The sequence below is a fragment of the Camellia sinensis genome, chromosome 11, assembly GCF_055761805.1.
Source record: "Camellia sinensis isolate YWXY chromosome 11, ASM5576180v1, whole genome shotgun sequence".
NCBI lineage: Eukaryota > Viridiplantae > Streptophyta > Magnoliopsida > Ericales > Theaceae > Camellia > Camellia sinensis.
This window is the reverse complement of record NC_138971.1, coordinates 100,271,416-100,277,674: the sequence shown is the minus strand read 5'-3', so window position 1 is coordinate 100,277,674 and position 6,259 is coordinate 100,271,416.

Genomic DNA, 6,259 nt, shown 5'->3' with positions numbered 1-6,259 from the left:
TTCAAAGGGGGTGCAAGGTTTAGGTTTTAAAGCTTAAAACCAAAGCCTTTTTGCTGAAGAAATTGAACGATTGTACAACGTAACATTTCATCATCGAGTGTTCTGAGTGAGGCACCCAAGTATTAAGGGCGGTCAAATTGGGGTGCCTATAGGTGGCGACTCTGAAATCTGATAATGCAGTCCATTTTTGGCATCTCTTATGATTAATGGATTTTTTTAGATTTGTCGTAGCTAGACTCTCATTCATTTTTTTTTTCATTTCACACTGTACTTGTGAAACTAAATTTAGAACCACGGGAGTTCAAACTGTAGGGAATCACATTCGTGGAAACTAAACCCCTCTAAGGAGCGCGAAACGCTAGCTACACCCTTATCTGATGCAACTATGGCCTCCCCAATAGTAAGTTAAACATTGCTGGGACATCTATGATGTGGAATTCAACTTCATGTTTAGATGGGCCTACCATGATCTGTACTTTAATGGTCCCTATGGCTTCCTTACTAGTATTGTCGTAATCTCTGATCAGCCAACCAGTGCCTATAAAATTTGCTATTTTTAGCCCTATCGCGTTAGTAGTGTGCGATGGGCATATATTATTAGTCGAACCGATGTCAATGAAAACAATCGAAACCTACTTTTTTCTACACTCGATTGATAGATAGAATGGCTTATTGTGCTCTGATCTTTTTGGTGGTAACTCTTTGTTTAAAAATGTTATTATTGGGACTACATCCCAGGTGAGATCAGCGACACAAGTTGGTTGGGCATATTGTCAATTGATAGGTTTGATTTGCTTAGAGCTGTGAGCATTGCCTGGTGATGTTCTTATGAAGCTATGAGTAACCCCCAAATTGAGATATTGGCCTGGATTGTCTTCAACTATTTTAGGGCCAGGTCTTTTTCTTCTTTTTTCTCATTCTCTTTTCCTTTCTCTGTGTCTTTGTCTTTGTTCAAAGGCTTTCCCTAGTCTAGGTGTAAGGGCTTAAAATAACGCCCGTTCCTAGTTAAATGGTCTATTTCCTTCGAGTACCATGTATTATTTGGGGCATTGTTCCCCTACCCTTTGTCAATATGAGAAAGATGGAGATCATTATCATCCCACAACTTACCTTCATTAATAGATAAACAGTGATATGATTCAACATGGATCATTCCAATGCTTTGATTATCACCCTATGGCTGATAAGGTGACATCGACTAGATTTCAGAAGAGATTGATTCCCTTTTGATTTGTTCTCATACTTGATTTGCTCTTTGTAGTTCCTTCTCTCTTTCCTGTTGGTACTGTTCTATCACCTTGTCCCTTTTGGTCCTTTCATCCTCAAATTTCTCCTTCTTGTTACTCTCTTTTGTTTTACTATCCTTGCCCATTTTTATCTTTCCCTTGGCTTTTCCAAGCCTTTTCCTTTATTTATTCTTCCTGACTTTCTGTTTTGGATTCTCCTTCACTACTTGTCCACCTATGGCCAATCTCAAAATTGTTTGGATTTGACCATCCAATCTGTACGTTCCCTAGATCATGTTCTTTGAAGAAATGAAGATTATTCAAGTCCTCTTCTAGGTCTGCAAAATCGTCTAAGCCCTGTTCAGGTTTGTCTTCCCTGATGACAATGATACTGAAAGAGTCAGGCAACAGCACCTTTAGCTTTAGCTAACCGACAGGCACAGTGTATTTACTTGGATCGTACTCCCTTCGCTAGTAATCTTTCTTTCTCTATTATAGCATGACAGACTTCTTTTCTTCCTCTATGACCTCTTCTTCGCCTTTCTCCACCACTATCTCTCATTTCTCAGATGGTAACACCAGTGCCACCACAAGACTCCTGGGTTGTAGCTGGGGTTCAGGTGTATCCATCATGCACAAATTAGTGCTTTCTGGAATAATAACCTCGGCTTTCGGTAGATGGGATAGTGTGATGTATTTACTAGGGCTAAAGGTAGGTTGTAGTGTATGGATGAAGTTGAAGTGGGGAGGTGGTTGTACTCGGTCATGGGATGGCAGAGACTTGGTGGTAACATTGGGCCTTTGTAGTGGAGCTGTGATTTTGTGGTTAATTACATCCTAGATCTCGTGATGAAGGTGGATACAACGATTTGTTTCATGATCATGTTGTTGATGGAATGCACAAGAGTTGAAGGAGTCATGTCTGGCTGGAAAAGGATCAGAAACGGGTCAGGGGTTAAGGAGCCTATGATGTCCTTTCTAAAGTAGAATGTTCATGGCTCAGGATAGGGCTATGTAGAGAGGGTGGAAACTTCGATTTTGAGGCCGGGTTGAATTGGCTGCTTGTTGAACAGTGTTAGCAAATGGGTCGGTAGTTTTTGTGGTGGTGGTAATAGCGTTGACTTTTGGGACCTTTACAGTTGTGCTACCACTGGTGTTAGCATTGGAACTGCAAACAAAGGTCTTTCTTCTAAGCTCCTTCTCATTGACTATGATTTCTTGCTTAATTGCATCCTCAATCTGAACTCTCATTTTGTGCAATTCCTTGAAGATGAAGAGTGGAAGGACTAATATTTTGTGCATTATCTTTCTATGCAGGGTCCTCACTACTTTGTGGATCTGGTCCTTCTTAGAAGGCCTATTTGTTATCATAGCTGCCTTGGATCTCCATCTGGTTATGAACTCCATAAAACTCTTCTTGGGCTCCTAAGGGGTAGTCTCTAGCTCCCAGGTGGTTACCTCTATTAATGTGTTGTAGGAGTACTAAATGATAAATGCCTAGGCTAACTTCTTCTAACTTTGCTTTACTGAATCCTTTAACATAGCATACCAAGCAGCAACTATAGCCCGATAGATTTCTCCTAAACAGTGAACTTCTAGGTTTGAGTTAGGCCCATAGGTTTCAAAACATCCAAGAAGAGACGAATATGGACCATAGGGTCATGAAATCCATCAAAATTGTTTACATGTGGCAGCTTAAATCTCTCTGGCAATCTCATAGTAGCTTCTGTATATCCATTTACTCAATGTCCGAAATAAAATTAATACCCTGTGGCTTCTTGAACAGCCTCCAACTTGGCTGTCTTTAGTATAGCCAGGTCAAACTCAATAAGATCAAGGAGAAAATGCCCCTAAATGGGTTATGTTGGAGCTCCAACAATATGAGTGTGGCTTTGTCGTTCTTGTAAAGTGAGGCCTTGGAAGTGTTCCATCTATGGAGGCAGATCTGGAGTTAGATGATTGGTCAGAGGTAGATGAGAAGTTGATGCCCCAAAGGCTTGCTATAACCCCTGCAATGGTATCGACTTGGGTGGCAACTATGTGGTTGAGAGCATCTGCAGTTCATTGAAGATTGGTGAGCATATCCACTAAGTTTGTTAGGCTCTGTGCCATCACGAAAGTTAGTGAGTTGGCAATTGGGGGACTAAAAATGGGTAATCTGAGAGGTGACTGATGAGAATCTCGAACCGGTTGTGCTTGCCTGACTCTTCTTTTCCTAACCACTGATGAGAGAGACACAAATACTGGCTAACCTTGAACTAGATTTGAAGGCTTGTAGACTCTACCAGAGTGAGTCCATAGAATTTGAGGGATGTCATAACTTTCTAAAGCTATGATGAAATAACTACCAAACAAAAGAAAGGCAAACAAAGAAAATCAACACAATTTGACACAGAAATCGGTAGCATTTCAGCTCAACACAACAACTATACAACTAACTACTACAAAAGTCACTATATGCCACACTGAAAAACTGAATTCTGCCCAAAAACTAACATGCCTGAACCATTAATTTGAATTTGAGAACCTATGTACGGATTCAACACATAGCACTGTGATAACCACATCTTGTATATCATTTGCATTCATTTAATTGTACAATTTTTTTTTATCCTAATTCATTTTAGTGTACGCGAATTATTTGTTAAGAGATTGTGATTTGAATCAGCTTAATGTGTAAAGCCTAATAGGAATCTAAGTAAAAAAAATTAAAAAGAGATTAGAATTAATTAAGATTGATTCAATTAAGATTAGATTAAGATTAATTAGATTAATTAAAATTAAGTGCTAATCATAATTAAGTAGGATTGAGTTATTAATTAAGCCAAAGCAAAATTCAGCCTTAACTTAATTTTAATTCAATTCTATTATATATATATGTTATGTTGGGAGAGTTGGGCTCATTTCTTTACACTTGTGCTGGAGAAAAACACTAGAGTTAGAGAGGTAGAGCTCAAAGAAATAAAAGATTAAGAGAGAATTGAAGAAGAGTTGTAGAAGAGGAGGTATATAAGATTAATTTCATCAAGTATCTCAAGAATTCGAGTTTTGAGATAGGAAATTGAACTCAAAACGTGTAGTTAATACTTCATATATAAAGAATTAAGTAGCAATTGGAGTTTATTGCTCATATTTTGCATGAATATAAGATGGAGATGAAGAATTTAAGCTAGGATCATGAACTATAGAATCAATTTAGAAATTTGTTCATTTTAGGGTTTGAGTTCTTGATATCTTACATGAAATTGAGTTCATATTTGCATGCATGGGAGTTTATAACTTGTAAATTTTAAGAAATTCAAGAGATTATGCTTTTAGTTTCATGTTTTGAACATCAAAGGAAGAAGAGTTTGAAAACATAGCATTGCATGAAGTTTTGGTTCATATTTTAGCAAATTCAGAGTGTTTTGAGAGATTGATTCGAAATTTAAGATGTAAATATGTTTCTAAAGTGTTTTTATGATTTTGGGTAAGCCATGCATGGGTTTTAGTTTTGAACTTTCGTTTTGGAAACTTTTGAAACAGAAATGCAAACCCAGATTTTTCGCAGACCGCTCATGCGATCTTGTTACTGCTCTAGCAAACTTTCGTACCAACCAGAAATTATTTTTGCATACAAAAGTGCTAAGAGCTTGCATTCACTGCTTAAGCGGTGAAGAGACCACTTGAGTGAACTACCTTGCTTTGAAATTATTTGATATGTATTGTTTTATTCATATTTCCTTTCTTATCCATTTTTGAGCATCTTTAGGCATAAATTAAGCCTCATTAAGGATTAATTAAGTTTGGAATCAACATAAGTTGATTTGTGAAGAAATTAAAGTAAGAGTTTGATTGAGCAAAGTGTATTACCATTGTTTCTATATGTGTTATGTAGGTTGGACCGTTGAGGAGCAACTTTTGACCCAAGTCTCTATGAGTAATGTTTTGTAAAGATATTTTTGTATTATGATTTTTTAAATGCTCTAATTAAATTTGATTTTGCACTTATACTTTGAAATAAATGAATGAGGTTTCCTTTATGAATCTATTGTGGCATCCTTAGCGAGTCCTAGCCATTGGGGGATGTTTTTATGCCTTGGCCATGGGAGGTCTCTGCTCTGTTATTGATCTATTGTGATCATTCTACTATCGACCCAAGTGGTTGTTTTGGACCTATAAGGTCATTCTATATATTCTGGACCTATATGGTTGTTCTGTTTAGTGCTAATGGATGTACCATACATTCTGTTTTAGTTATGAAAGTTTGATGAAAGTTCTGTACACGCTTATATACATATATTTGAAAAGATTGTGAACCATATTAATAACATTTTGATGGTCTAGAACTCATTCACGTACCTCTTTATACTAATGTTACTCACTGGGATTTAGCTCATCCCCTTCCCCTATATGTATATAGGTTAGCATTAGGATGATCAATCATAGAGTTGTTTCAGAATCCACCATTTTCTGAAGTTGTTTAGGTGGATGATCACATTATTGCTTTGACAAAAGAATTCAAGAAAATGAAACCAACACAATTTTGGGGTGGAGTAGAGACACTAAAAGTTGAGGCATGGGTACTTGGAATCGAAGAGCTATTTGAAGTCTTTTCGTACACCAATACTCAAAAAGGTGATACTAGCTACCTTTACTCTAGAAGATGAAGCTTGTAGATGGTGGATGTTCTGGACAAATGAGAACAGAGGAATTAATTCAGCTTAATTTCTGGAAATTTTTTATGAGAAGTAGTACCCACAATGTATCGAAGATAGAAAGTTTCAGAATTCAAAAGACTGAAGCAGGGCAATAGAAAAATGGCAAAATACGAAACACAATTTACCGAATTAACAAGGTTTGCACCACACATGGTTAATACAAACTACAAAAAAAATGGAAAATTTGAAGGTGGACTCTAGGATTCCATTGAAGAGAGGATCGATGTATTAAAGTTACCAAAGTATGACGATGTTCTAGATAGAGCTTTGATGTCCAAATCAAATATAGCCACACAAAATCGATCTTCAGAATGGAGGGGAAAGAGACAAAGC